Source organism: Epinephelus moara, chromosome 2, assembly GCF_006386435.1.
Source record: "Epinephelus moara isolate mb chromosome 2, YSFRI_EMoa_1.0, whole genome shotgun sequence".
Taxonomy (NCBI): Eukaryota; Metazoa; Chordata; class Actinopteri; order Perciformes; family Serranidae; genus Epinephelus; species Epinephelus moara.
Window position 1 is genome coordinate 6,594,072 of NC_065507.1, and position 16,106 is coordinate 6,610,177.

Below are 16,106 nucleotides of genomic sequence, written 5' to 3' on the forward strand. Positions count from 1 at the left end.
TACATCCATTAATCTCGCACGGTAGCGACACAATGCGACTGACTGGCTCATGAGGAACACTGTAAATGGAGCTACTGCTGCTGTCATGTATGTTATAGTTGACTTCTCCTAACTTTATTCCTCGGTAACGGTACTTGTTGCTTCTGTGGGACCGGAGACATATTCCGGTGTTGATGTATGGCTTTGTGTCGCTCCTCACCGACCGAGCAACCGAAACAAGAAATTAAATTAACACTCCTGAGAACTCGCTGCAGGAGACGGTGACACAAACATTACATGTGTGTACCTGTACTGGCAGTGTAGTGTGTGTTACATGTTTCCTACCTGCAGGAACCGAGCGGCTCAGTGTCACACGACCGGGTTAAACACTTGAATCCAGCGCTCCGGTTTCTCCGGTACGCCCGACTGCCGACACAGCGGCGGGGACCGGCGTCAAGGTGCACGCGACACACAGAGACACTTCCGGTGAGGACTTTTAAAATAATATACTGCTACGTTTTGTGTTGTACATACTGGATTAGTGTGTGATATTTCCAAACACTATCTTTTCAATAGTTTTATAATTATAATAATAAAAAAATAAAGTGTAGCAGTGGCGTTGCTACAAGGGGCCCCTGTGCACGCTATTATGAGGGGCCCCAGTGCATACAGTTACTATTGATGCAGGTGTACTCTTATCATCTCCTCACATGATGTAGTCTTGACACTAACACCAACATAGGCCCTAAATATTACCCCGAAATAATAATCGCACATGCGTATGTGACAAAAATACCAAAGAAAATTAGTGAGTATTCATTTTATTGAAATTTTTTTTAGGTTATTTATAGTTTATGTAGAATAAGCATGTATTTTATGACATATTTTGTTATAGATTGTTACTGACTTATAATAATAACATTTATTATTAATATGGCAACCATGGCCACCACCATGAGCCAGCTGCAGGTGATTCTCAGGTGTAGGAATATTCCAGGTTTTGTGTTGAGAACAAAGGCGCATTAGACTTGACTGAATGTGCTTTTATTTTGAAAGCAAAGTGTATTGTTTTCCGGTGCCACCTGAACTTTCTCTTACTAACTTGACGGTTGTGGAAACGCGAGTCTCTGATGCTGGTCTGTGGACGGACAGCTCTGCTGAAACCCGACCACACTGCGCCATCTGCAGGACTGATGACGGCAGTGCACATGTTGCCTCCAAGGCCTGATCGCTGGAGGTGTTAGATGTGGTGTTCAAATGCTTTTGACTGCACACGAAAACAAATAGACTGTGTTATAGTGACATTTTTGTGAATGTAGTTTTATTTGATTTGATCAGTTTGCCAAAGCTTGGATTGTTTGCAGATTATTCAAATTAATTTTGTTCAACAAAAGATTATAAGCAGCTTCTGAGGACCAGTGGAAACACTAGTGAAAACTTTAAAACCATGTTTTGATATTAAAATTTGTCATGAAATTTAAATAAAACTAAATGTACAATATTTGGATATCAACAAATCAATAATCCTGTACAAATCATGACTGATGAAATAGACAAAGTCTATGAAAATACATTTTGGGAATTGTCAAGTATCATAAACTGTGCTTTAAACCACATAGATCATGTAAAGACAAAAATGCCAAAGTCCACTGCAGTATTTCACGAAAACAAATTCATTTGGTTTTAGTAAATACATACAAAACAATCACAAATTCGAATCTCATGCTACATAAGAAAGCTATAAGAATTATAAACTGAGCTGAAATTATTCATAAACAAACTCAAAGTTAGAGATTTGTCTGACTATAAAGTGAAAAATGAGTGCAAATGTATATGCAGGGTTTGATGCTGTTGTTGCATTTAAGTCACTACAGTGGACCCTAGTGCTTCATGTCATATACTGCCACCCACTGGCCAGGTGCCGTCAGTGCAACACCAAGCTGTCAAAACCAAGATGGCTGATGGAGAGGAAGAAACGTGCAGCTCAGGAACATCTTGCCAATCCCTCTGTAATAGGAGACCCTGGCAGGTAAATCAAATCTGGTAACATCAAGTAACATCTGAGGAGCAATACAGTTGTTTAATTTCCCAAGTATTATCGCAGTCCTTTGACTCAAAAGGCCAATTAACATCATGAGGGTGAAGCTGGGCTCTCTGGTGGCAGTGTCTAAGATTCGTGTCATCTCTCCCACCCACTCCATGATGTATTGGTCAAACACAGGAGCACATTCAGTGTTAGACTCATTCCCCCAAGATGCACCACAGAGCGCCACAGGATTCCTGCCTGTAGCCATCAACCTGTACAGTTCCTCCCTCAGAGTGTCAGACGCTCTGAGCCAATAGACACTTGGCATTTGGACTTTATTTACCTACTGTATTTATAATTAGTAATTATCTATTTGGTGCAATAATTCAACAGTGCAATATTCTTCAGTATACGACTTTATACTCACCAGTACCTCTTGATTGTATATATTTATTCAACATACAATGCACATAACTGTACATGTTTCTTATGTTTACTCTTACTCTGTTCTTTTATTTTATTGATGTATATATTGTAGTTAAATTTTCACACTTACAGCCTCAGCACAGTGATGATATATATTTTATTTTTGATATGTTAAGTACTGGCGTTAAACACTGTAGAATAATGCGCATTTTATTTTTATTTTTAATGCATATTTTCATCTTTGTTTTATTTCATTTTATTTTATTGCTTTATATTTACATACCTTTATTTCTTATTCTTATTCTTACTTTTTATAATTCTCCATTTAACATCGGGGCAACTGTAATGAATCAGTTTCCCCTCGGGGATCATTAAAGTATTTCTGATTCTGATAAAATTATAAACAATGCTTCAATTAGGAAGGAAATATCAAATAAAATTATAGCTGCTGTGCAGCGATGGGTCGGGTCCGGGCATTTTTAGGCAATTCTGAGCAACAAGCAGAAGAATTGGAAGACATTTAGCAACACAATCTGCCTTTTGCATCAGCTGAGGCTTGAACTCACAACCTCTGAGACTAAGAACTAATTTCTATCTGTGTAGATGTTGGTAATTTGTTTGTAACAATGATTGATTTGCTCCATAAGTGAAAAACTGATGTTTAACTAGTTGAGCTATGTGCAAAGTGAGAAGCCTCAGATGGTTTCACACTGAAGTATTGACACTGGATCTTTGTGCAAAGTTTGGTTTATTTTCAAGCATGAGAAGGCAGATTTTCTAGCAGAAAAAAGACTTGTAGATGCTGCACAGTGATCAGTCAGGCTCAGGCAATTTTAAGCAATAAGCTGGAGCACAAGAAGATGTTTACATTACAATGTGGATTCTGCACCAGTTGAGGCTCGAATCCGCAACCTCTGGAGCCTAAGACGGTCATCTACCGCTCTGAGCTAATTGGCAAGTAGCAACTCAACAGTGGCTTCACAAACTGAGTAAGCCATTCACTGTTGTGTAGGAAAGCAGCCATCCGTGCATGGAAAGGCAGATTTGAAACCACTGTAAAAAATTCAGTTATTATGACAAAAATCTGAAAATACACAAATTGCATCTAGACAGCGTGGAGATGTTGGTAATTTGTTTGTAACAATGATTGATTTGCTTCATAAGTGAAAAACTGATGTTTAAAATTGCCATTTTTACATTGACTCCAATTGTTCACATTAGAGCAAAATTCAAAATGCTGTCACAAATTCAGTTTTTGAGATAAAATTCTGAAATTTGCCACACATCATCTACCATGACTCTAGAATTTTGTCATTTTTTCATGAACACTGAAGTTTTATTTAGCAAGAATCTTCATGTATATGTTTACAGTACCGTTTACAGTCAAACATTTTGATGCACTGTAGGCTCAATTTTTGATCAATCAAAAATCTGACAAACGTAGTTTGTGTAGGACAGTCTGAAGATGCTCTGTAGCAAGTTTGGAGTGATGAACTTCATAATTTTTAATAGGTTTAAATGTACAAAAGTTTCTTCAGTATTGGGGCTACAGTTTGATGAAAGTTGTGAAGTTGTAGCACGTATGGTTGATTTGTTATGAATTTTCAAAGTTTTAAACTTTAGATGCTTGCTGTAGCGCCACCATCAGGACTATTGGATTGAGTTTACAGCTGAGGATATCTGGCATGAGTCTGGACCTTTGTGCAAAGTTTGGTGAGTTTTCACCCATGGGAAGTATGATTTCCTCGGAAGAAGAAAGAAGAAAAGAAGAAGAAGAAGAAGAATACCTAGGATTACAATAGTGTCCTGGCAGCTTAGCTGCCCGGACCCTAAAAAAACACCTAATGTGCCCATGATTTTTTTAATTCATTTTTTTAGAATGGTTTCTCATTGTCTATCCATGTAAAGTCTTCAATATGCATATGAAGTGAATACGTCCTCTCTCCATCAAAAAGGTTCTTAGCTTGCAAGCATATTCTGACTATAAGCAAAACCTGACCCTGTCCTTGTCATGTACATGTTACTGCCACTCCATGCTTGGCATTGTTTTCTGTACCATAGCTGTCAGGAGCAAGTATATATATTTATATGCATCCCATCTGCAAAACACTTATCACCAATAAAATAAGGAAATATGGGCATATCACTGATTAAACCACAGGTCTCTTCAAAATCGAGCACTCGCCCCCTAATTTACATATAAAAAAACTGTATTTGTTGTAATGTTTGAGAACTCATCACAGTCTGAACACAGAGAATGTAGCGTGACAGCGTTGCAGCATCAAATTCACTCAGCAGGTTTGGAGGGAAAGACATTCATAAACACTTTAACCACTGACTGATTGTAATTATACATTATTGGCACTCCTGGGAAAATCTTTTTCATGGCCTGTTAGGAAACGTATTGAATCTGCTCTTTGGTGCTGACAGGTAATCTGAATAAAATACCTGGCCATCTTAAATACCAATGAATACCTGACGGGGCAGAATTTCTCCTTCAGAGATTGTCATGACCTTATGACCTAGAGGTGAACACAGCCAACAACACAAAAGTAAAAGGACACAGTTTTGTTTTGTTGTTTCATTATTATTCTTACACATCACTTCCTTCCACCTGAACTCATGAACATGAAATATTCACCAACACAAACAAATATTTTCAAACATGATGTGAAGTTTAAAAAACAAGCAAATTGGTGTTTGAAGGAAAGATCCAATATGAGCTAAAATAACCTGCTGAGCCTGCACTGAGTGAAGAAGAGAAAGTATCAGAGAGGAAGTTAAGTATCATGAAATTTACTCTAAATAAACTCTGGAGTTATGTTTGTCCTGAACTGTCATTTTTCAGTCCAGATTTCCTTTTTTCAGTATCACTTATTAGTAAAAGTAAAAGGATCCAGAATATTGGTTTTATGTTCACTGACAAAATAGATCCATCTGTGTGTGTGTGTGTGTGTGTGTGTGTGTGTGTGTGTGTGTGTGTCAGTATACTGTGATACATATATTTATTTCTTGGTCATTTTAGGAAAGTGGAAGTGACTAAGTACATTTACTCAGGTACTGTGCTTCAGAACACATCTGGGGTACTTGTAATTAAAGTACTCTAATTTTATTTTACTTTCTACTTTGCTACATTTCAGCTGTAAATACTGTGCTTTTTACTCCACTACATTGATTTGACAGCTGTGTTATGACTGAATGAAAAATGATGCATCGTTACACAGAAGTCCAAATTAAACAATCCAATAGTTTATCACTTGTTAAAATCAGCACCATCTGAACACACTACAGCAGGGATCCTCAACCTGCTTTGCCTGGGGGCCACTTTTGCAAAATGACAGGAAACCAGGGGTCAGTCCAGGGCACTTACAGGGTGTGGGGATCCTTCTCTGGCACCTGGCAGCCTTGCAGCTGTGTCAAGTTCTGCCTGTTACATGCATTGTCTTCTTTCAAAATACACTTTCACAGGAAATTTATCGTTTACCTACAGTCTCATTCAAAATAAATGCACTGCGTCAGTACAACACTGCTAATCAACTTTTTTTTTTGTTCCTCCAAGAACTAACACACATGGTTGGGTTTAGGACGAAAGAACAGGATCTGGCTTTATAATCTTACAGGACGTGAACACTGCTTTCCTGGGTGAAAGTCTGTGTTTGTTGGTAATAATGTGTGATAATGTGTGTGTCTTTATATTTAAGTATGGTACTGAATGGTGTTAGTGCTACTTCTATTTAAATAAAGCTGTTTGAGCAACATTTCATGTTTACAGAGATGCTCAAAATAGATTCTGGTCTGAATATTGCTTTAAAGCTCCTTTATGTTGACTTAAATTTTATTGTAAGATCTTTCAAATCATTTGGATGGAGTCATTTTTTGTTGGCAGAAAAATGAGTCAATCCAAGCACAAACCTAGTGTTGGTTGTGTGTGTGTTGCTCTCAGCCCTTTATTGTCAGGCAGTGGAGTGCTGCGCTCTGTCTCACAGGATCTCGACCACCATGGGGCGCCAGTGTCAGACATTTTTAAACCCTGTGAGGAGCTTTAAATGTTTCAGGATGATTGGGATTTATTTAAATAAACTGTTTTAGATGATTTTATGGAACTTAATTCAAAAATATCTCTTGCAGTCTTTTGGCTTTGCAAATGTGCAGCTCTGAAGTTATGATTTTTATAAATGAGATGTGTGGGACAAAGTTAACAGCTCGCTCCTCTCCACACAACTCTTTACAGTCCAGTAGCGCAGCCATCTGGTTGCTACTAATCAGTGTCATCCTGCCTGCAGCACACCACTGTCTGCTCATGTGGTTAGCAAAGAGGCAGCGAGTTTACTCACATTCAGTCTCAGTCAGAGCGAGACACTGAGACGTGACGGAAAGACTGAGAGACAAACAAGCTTCTAATGGTGCTGGGTTTGCAGGAGAACGCAGTGACACTTTGCATTGTGCAGTGTGTCACAATGCATTCTTAGTCAGCTCACCTGGTTGAATCACATTTCAACATTTTTTATCTGTTGGCTGCTGGAAACACTTACACATCACTCAGTTCATCACTGGACGTTTTTGTTCTTATTTGTTTTCAGCTCACAATAGAAATTTATATATCAGGTATGCATGAGTTTTATTTTGACTGTGACAAGAATCACACTCTTATATAATTACATTCTGACATTTCATCTCTCAAAACCTCATTTTCTTACCCTCTCACACTCTTTTGGTACTTTACTCTGAGAAGCAACTTCATTCAGCTCTTGTGCAGTTCTGCTGATTTATTGTAAATCACCTCCTGGTCGACAAAAAGCTTCTCATTTGAACAATTTGTTAGCTGAACGTTATTGATGCAGAGCAGATTGGCTGCCAGCCCAGACACTGACTGATGGATCATGCAGACAAACTCGTCTGAGCAGCTGCTTCTATTCTCTACTTTGTATTCTGTCACTGAGGTTGTCTCTATCAAACCTATTGTTTTCAGCCACACTGGTGCAGAAACAAGTTGTGAACACATTATTGACATAACATCACATTTCTGATTCTGATTCTGATATAGTGAACTTGTTCACAAATCATTGGTCATGTACACATTCAGCAGTTAAGAGTCGACATTATCTTTTATTTGGAGTCGTGTATTTGGACAATGTAAGTCCAGTTTACTCTCTTTATCTCTGCAAGGGCGTAAACCTAGAGAGGATCACATGTTTGGCTGTATGTGTGTGTGTGTGTGTGTGTGTGTGTGTGTGTGTGTGTGTGTCCGTCTGTCCAAGGCTAATCTCCTGAACTACTGGACCAATTAGCCTAATATTTTCTGTTCACATGTATGACTGCATGCTCAGGGATCTCTCTAGGATGTGGTGATTTACAGTTGTTGGGAAAAACCTGTTTATACCATCACTGACTGCTGACGCCTCACTCCTGTTAACCAGCCAGTAGGGGCCGCAAGTTTTCCGGAAATTGACTAAAAACAAAAAGCTTGTTGCAAGACACATTTTGGCTTTCGTCATCGCTCATAAAAACATTTGGTCTATTTTTGAACCAGAGCATCTGCAGATTAGTTTTTTGCCTGATGTGTTATGAGCCACTGAAGTTAGGCACATTACGAGATGAATCAGTCCAGGGGAGTGAGCGCACTTTTTTAGTTTATCTGTTTTTTCACTGCATCGGTACAACATTGCTAATTGACATTTTTTCCTCCAAGAACTAACACACATGGTTGGGTTTAGGATGAAAGAACAGGGTTTGGCTTTATAATCTTACAGGACGCGAACACCGCTTTCCTGGGTGAAAGTCTGTGTTTGTTGGACCCACCACCATCCCTCCGACCCACCCACTTACTCCACTTGGACTTTCGTCGCCTTAACTTTTGTTTTTGTGCTCCCATGTTTCCCCGACGCCGCAAGTCTCTGCCCAAGCGCCAGATTTCGATAACTTTAGAGTTTGACCAGGTTACCTTATCAGAGGCCAGATCCAAAAGAAAAATCTGATGTTTGGTGCAGTTGTGGGCCGCAGCTGAAACTCACTGTCTCACTCCAAAGTCGTCAAAATCCGACGCTTAGGCAGTGACTTGTGGCAGTCGCCGTTACAGTTTAACAACGCTCTGTGGCATCAGGGGGAAACACAGCAGGACAAGAACGAAAGTCAGAGTTGGGTAAGTGGTTGTAGTGGTGGATAGGTCCAACAAACACCTACTTTCACCCAGGAGAGCGGTGTTTGAGTCCCATAAGTTTATAAAGCTAAACTCTGTTCTTTTTCCTAAACTTAACCACTTCCAAAAACTATCAGTTTGTGTTGTTGTATCAACGTAGTGCGTTTATTTTGAAAGAGACTGGATGTAAACAGGAAATTTCCTTTGAAAATGGAAGTGTATTTTGACGTACCCAGGGTACCTTGCACGTCATAACTAGACATGTCCATGACCAAACGTTGATATGTGATGAGGTCGTAGTGAGAATGTGGTGGTAAAGCACCTTAAAGCCAAGGGGAGCTGCAAATTTGGGCGATAATTCTTTGTCGGGTCATTTCAAACGGCTCCATTTACATTTACATTGTTTACACATTTTCATTTGATACATTGTCATCAGAAAAATATTTATTTTTTTCTGCTTTAAGACAGTAGTTTTAACATTTTTGCAAATACACTTATTGATTCCCCCCAAGAAAAAGGTCGAGGCAATACCACTCTCATATCCGTCATATCTGTTTAATACAAAGCTACAGCCAGCAGCCAGTTAGCTTAGCTTAGCATTAAGACAGAAAATTAGCCTGGCCTAAACAACAAATTGTCATTTTATAATTTTTTTTAATTGTATGGATTAAACAAATGAGACATGTCGTTTTAATTATTGAACTTAAAGGGTGTTGGTTGGCTGATTTTGTTACCTTTAAACAGAGCCAAGCTAGCTGTCTCCCACCGATCTTAAATTCTAACGCCATTTTTGTTGCATCCATGTCATTTTGCCACTTTGTCTCCTACATGTGCTCTTTAAATAAACTGATTTGACCTCAACTAACATGTGTCTTGATAAGAAAACTCTTTTAGGAGCTGAAACAACTCACAGCATCGAGAGCTCCATGTTTTTATTGCAGGTGACAAGTCAGCCGGTTTCTTATATAACTGTTACAACTGCAGTACCGTCTCGTGGTTTGGTTTTTCCTTTGTGTTTTCCCTGATTGGCCCCAGTGTGGCGTGCATCTGCAGAAGGGTCCCGGAACAAACTTGGCCAGTCTGTGATTATTGATGATTGAATCAGGCATCCGAGAGGAAGCTCACAGGCCTTCAGTGGATCATTATTCACAGCCTCCTCCCTCCTCTGCTGCAGTAATATCTGAAGGTACGGCAGTCATATGAGCCGAGCTGCTGAACGTGCAACCACTTAACGTGACCTTTTTCTTTCAAATCCACTCTGCACCAATAGCAGTCATGGGACAGGGATGACAGGGATGGTGTGGGTGATTGGGAATGGCATGTCTGTGCGTGTATGTATTTTTGTTGTCATGTGGACGGCTTCAGCTGATAACTTTAAGAGGTGTATGGGTGTGTTATATGTCTGTGTGACATCCCTAAAGTGTCTTTTATAGAGTAAATTTTAAGTGCAATCAAATGCTGAGGTTGTGTTGGTAGAATTTTTGGAGAATCTCAATCATGCTTGGCAGCCAGATGTGTGTGCGTGTGAATGTCATAAGATTTGCATCAGTTCTAATAGTCTGCATTGAGTGCATGCCTGGTAGCTGCCTTGATTCTTTTCCACATTATCATGAGTTTCATCTCTTGGTGTACGTACAGAGGTGATTATATAACAAATTAGCTCAAAGCACCACCATGTGTACTAATTGCCTCAAACAGCAGCTAGCATGACTGTTATGTCATTAATTGTACCTTTGGAGAGAATTAGGCTTGTCTTAAAATGACAACAGTGATCAAAAAGATGAGAGTCGATACATAAATGAACAAACAGGGAAGTGGGTGGTAAAAGGTTAATGCTTGATGGACATAAAGTGATGTTTTGATCAATGATGCTAACCTTGACAGGCTGCAAATTTATGTAGTGAATATGAACTAGATGTGGTGGAAGACAGTAACATTTCGACTACTCTACTAACAATACATCAAATATTTACAACGGTTTTCGGGCCTTTGTCAAAATACTTGTATTTGCATCTTCTGCTACTTTAAACTACCCCACTACTATTTAAAAGGCTATATCAGTTGTTCTCAAATGCTGTGCCGTGATGGAGTCCAGGTGTGCTGTGGGATTTTGTGATAACCACACATTTTTATTGCAAAATTCAACTGCACTTTGGTCAGTAAATGTGCTCTATAAATAAATCTGACTTGACTTGGCTTGACCTGACTTTCAATGCGAGCGACAGGAATAAAATATAGAAACTGGAGTACCTCAGGGCTCTCTTCTCGGACCTCCACTCATCTCTCATAAATTTCATCACTTGGCCAAACTTTACGTAATGGAATTAATTTTCCCTGCTATGCTGATACTCCGCTCTATGTGCATGTAAAGATGATCATTCCCAAATTATTAAATTAGAGACCTGCTTCTCTGCTTTGAAAAGTGGATGTCACATAATTTCCCGTTTCAAAATTACGATAAAGTCTCAGTCTCAGTGAATCTGTAAAGCCAAGTACTAGTTCATGTTTGTCCTGTAAATTTACAAAAAAACACTGCATCTCTCTAAGCCTCTAAAAATATTGGTTGGGACTTCTCTCTCTGGCTGTTGGTGCCATATTCCAGATGTTTGGATGCAGATCTTTGTCCTGCAGGGGATTCAACCTCGCCTCGTCTCTTTCTGTCTCCCTTGTTTACAAGTTGCCCTCCTTTCTCTCTCTCCTGCTGTGTGTTTTCTTTCTGCTATCTGTGTGAATGGTGAGCTGGAGTTGTGCCTGTGTCTGTGTAATTTGATCACTTCCAGGTCTGCATAGTGAAGAGAACATTGTGTGGCTCAGGTCCTATCTGTTTGGCAACACCTAAAGTTGCTCAAAGTCCTCCTGGTTGCCTGCTTGACTGTGCCAGTGATAGCGGTGGTGGGAGGCATTGTGTTTTGGGGTTGTCTGTCCGTGCTATTTCCATGAATGAGATATCTCAAGAACGCCTTGAGGGAATTTCTTTAAATGTGGCACAAATGTCCATGAACTGATTAGTTTTTGGTGGTCATGGGTCAAAGGTCAAGGTAACTGCGACCCCATTGGTCTCATTTCATGAATCCGGTATCTTAGAAACACCTTGAGGGAATTCTTTCAAATTTGGCACAAACGTCCACTTGGGCTCAAGAATTCATGCACTCAGTGTGACAAATTTTTACAAAAAAATGTCTAATGGGATAAAATGATGAAGTGATGAAATTTTCAATCCAAAATGCCAAAGGTCAGCTTCACTGTGACCTCATAATGATCTGCAAAAACACTTTTCCGGCCATTACTCAACGCAATAACTCTGGGAGACATTTTGTCTGGTACTGAGTAGGTGACTGGTATGGTGGCGTTATTGGTGGTAAAGACAGGTGGCAGGAGGCAGGGTCAGCACTAATGTCACACTTGGGGGTTGGTGATATCGACTAATTAGCCACTTTTAGCCGCACCTGGAGGGAGAACTGGAGAGGCCTTGGAGCTGAACGGGCACGCCACGAGTAAGACGCCAGAGGCAAGACATTCTGAAGACGAAAGGAGACTGAGCATTTGACACACCACCACAAATTAAATACACATTCACTCTGAACAACCATGAAGAAAAGCGAGCTGGCCGACTGGTCCGACAGAAAGGTACCCGAGGGGTGTCCAATGGAGTCTCTTGGTCTGAGTGAGCTGCTCGCAAGAAGCAAGAGTGGTGGCCTGGCAGTGAATCTAGGTAGTTTAGGGAAGTCTAGGTACATTTCTCATGTCTAATGCAACACGTAGACACACACAGTTATGGGCTTGCCAGCCTTAGTTGATGGGGTTCCACAAGCCAGGTTTAGTATAGCAGCCTAACAGTGACACAGATCTTGGGTGTCCACCTTGAAACTGCTGATTGTATAGATCTATGTGCTGCCGGGGGGGGAAGATGTGTGTGAAGCATCCATGTTTTCACAGACATGGATCTAAACTGCAAGTGCAACATGATGGGTTCGTGGCTGCATACAACCCTGGGGTGGTAATTCTATTTATGAGGGATCCATCTGCCTTGGCTCTGTTTCAGTTTTTTATTGTAGCCTGCTGTATTAACACTTTGAAGCCCAGCACAGGTCACAGCTAAGTTTCAAAATATCTACAGTGACTCTTTGCTGTTCATGTAGTTAGAGTGTGTATGTTGTACCACCAAAGAAGGTATAGTCGAATATCTGAGGAGAGAACTAAGTGTATAAAAACTAGACCAGGGCGGGTACAGTAAGGATGCCAGGGCAAATGTGAGCAAAACACGGTTATCTCTGTAATCATCGACAACAACACTGTCACGTGTCATACACATAAACCCAGTGCCCTGAAACTGGTTAAAGTTTAACTTGTATTTTTGTCATAGATTTCACTTGTGTACATAAAATCATAAATCTTTCCTACTCACAACAAGTCATGAGTTCATGACTACAACATACTGAATAATGACTTTTACATGCATACATGGAAATAAACTGGCATAAATACTTACACTAATGGTAAGCACTTAGTATGAGGAGAAAATGCTTTTTTTTTTTTATCAACAAAGTTCATTAACCCAGATGTTCAAACAGTGGTTGATCATTGATGAGGTGTTGACCTACCACATGTTCCAGAAAATCCTTTTGAAATTAATGGTGTATAAAGTTTTTTTTCTTTCCTCAGCATTTCTAACCATGCAGGCCACATACAGTGCCAGACACTGGAATGAAATATAACAGTAAATTCACACATTTCGTATAATTAAAGTGCCTCATATGTGATTTATTGGTCTTTGAGAAGTGAAAACATACCTTGGTGTCTGCCTCACATTTATTCACTGAGTCCTCTTAGTGATACTAACAAAACATGCATTAGTTCATTTATACAGTATATTCACACACACATGCCTAACATTATATCCAGTGCTCCTTGGATACAGGGTATAAACTAGTCTCCTAATATGGTGACTGACACATGGAACTTGCCAGGGATTACTTCACAGTCAGGGATTCCCCCAAATCAATTCCCTTTATAAGGGAGCACCCTAATATGGTCGCCACGCTGATACACATTCACTGTCTCTCCCTAATATAGAGGGGGACAGGAACCTCGGGGATAGACTCAAAGGGACACGCACACTGTCAGCTGTGTTGACAAGTTTACATGTGGCCTACTGTTGGTTACTGACTTTTCACTTTTTTGTTTGTTTGTTTTTCTTGAAACCAACACAGTTTGTATTTTTATTCCAGTATCTTATAGACATGAATCTACTGGCATATCAAAAATACATTTTTAATTCAAAGAAAGATTAAGTTTCGAACAACTTTGCAAGGCTATGAATTCTATGAGATGTTACTGAGGTTAGCAGGTGCCACATATTGATCAAATGGTCAAAATAAATGGCATGCAACCAAAAATACTTTTAGCAAGAGTACATACCTTCGGCTGCAACACTACAACTGTGGCTACAAGTGACAATAATGCTATATGCTAAAACCTTCAGTGCTGTAAAGGTAGTACAAATAGAAAAAAGCCTTGCAATCATTGAACTGACTCAATAGTAAAGCTTGCTAACATCAGCCAACATATCATACTGGTCATACTGGACCAAGTGAGGACATAGCAACAAAAGTGTCGAATGTATTAAATCAAGAAAAAATGTCTTGCATTGCTTATGAATTTAAGCTTCATCTATAAAAGGTTGGATGATGTTTCTACATTCAATAACGCTAGAGTCTTGCTTTAAGCATTTGCAAGCAGTGATTCTTGGGCTGCTTAATTCTAGCTGTCATTCTGTTTGTGCACAGAGGCCAACCGAAAGTCCCAGAGAGAATGTTTGCTCTCAAAGTTCAGACTAACATTTTATTTGACTATTTCCAGACAGACCTGCATGGAAGCCCCCAAGATGTTGGCCTCTGCTTGGACAGCCAAAACAAACACCAAGCAAGCCGACTGAAAATACACTCCGCACAAACAGACACCCGCGGCTCATGTGTTCCCTGAGTTCATGTTGCCATTCCTCATATAATTCTACATTTTTTGAGTATTGTAAATTTTGCACTTGGGTTTAAACTGCCAGGTTTTGAGGTCTTGAAAACTATTGTCATGCATTCACAAGTAACTGGTGTACAGACAGATATTTGGGAACCTGAAAGATTTTAGTAGAAGTAACACGACAAATCCATTCACTACGCTAAGCATGGACATAGTAAATTACTTGTGTCATCAAATACTAGTTCCTCACTCCCAACATTCTTGGTGTGAATAATATAACCTACCCTGCAAATGGCTGAACTGCCGAATCTCGTTTGCTTTTGAGAGACAACAACAAACCTTTTCTCTTGTTTCACGTGCTCAAGACCACATTTCAAAGATCTCCCATTAAAGAACCTGGCTGTGAGAGCAGGCCTGGTTACATAAGGTTAGTAACAAGCCCCCACACAGAAAGAATCACAGTTACTGTGTATTAGCGTCATTAGAGCAATGGTTGTACAGTGGATGGTTTCAGGGCAGAGGATATTGGCTTAATTGGCCCATCATTAGTTTGCACGCTATCCAGGGAACACCAGGTTAAGCTTATTATCACTCAGAACCAAGAGGTTCTTAAGCAACAATAGCAGCGTTGCTACAGGATGGCAATGTGTGTTGGTTGGTTGGTCTGTCAGTCAACCATATTTGTCTAAACTAAAATATCTCAAGAACTGTTACACTGCCATGGAAGAATCCAAATTACTTTTATGATCCTGACTTTTCTTTTAGCGCCACAAACCTTTTTGGCTTTTAGTGATATGTCTCAACAACTACTGGATGGATTGCCATGAAATTTGGTGTCCATTACCCTTTTTCCATAGGCATCATTGGCCGCGCTAAGTAAAGCCATGCTGTGCCGATTTTTGTTTCTATTGTCAGTTTAGACAAGCCATACCATGCCAAGCCATGCTGGAAATGGACCTCAGGAGTAGGTCCAAAAGCCGGGCCGCCCGCTCTCAAGCAGGTGCCAGTGACATCTTGCCGACCACAGCCAACCCCTGACGACCACAAATCCGGCCACACTGGGCTGATGGCCCAAACCAAACCAAACCAAGCCAAGCTTTAGAGAGTTTAGAGATCCCTTAACTTTCCTCCAGCACAACCAGTAAGTAAAAATTTTTCACTGAAACTAAAATATGTCAGCATCTACTTGATGGATTGCCATGAAAGTCTGCACAGATATACATGAGGCCCAGATGATGAATCTTACTTTCGTGATCCCCTGACTTTTCCTGTAGCACCACCAGTGAGGTTGACATTTTGATTCCGTGTATAATGTCACAAACTATCGGTGCATTGCTATAAAAAAATGGCACATGCATATATGCCTGCCTTCGATGACTTGTAATAACCTCAGTGGTAAGACTAGTGGCATTCCCATCAACCTCAGCTGCATGTTGTGTTTTGAGCTTTTAGTGTGCTAACATGCTAAACTGAGCATGGGAAGTAGGCCATAATATTTTATAAACATCAGGGTCTTAGCATTTTCATTTTGAGCTCATGTTAGCATTTAGCTCAAAGCACCACTCT

The 16,106-nt window shown here is 40.0% G+C and overlaps 1 protein-coding gene across 1 annotated transcript in view; it reads right to left on the reverse strand.

The window, feature by feature from the left end:
* pxylp1 (2-phosphoxylose phosphatase 1) overlaps positions 1-431 on the reverse strand; it is a 29,827-nt gene extending 29,396 nt beyond the window's left edge. Inside the window, exon 1 of the mRNA XM_050056923.1 lies at positions 325-431. The gene's annotated coding sequence lies outside the window, so the exon portion shown is untranslated. The remainder of the gene's footprint in view (positions 1-324) is intronic.
* Positions 432-16,106: the final 15,675 nt, after the last annotated feature.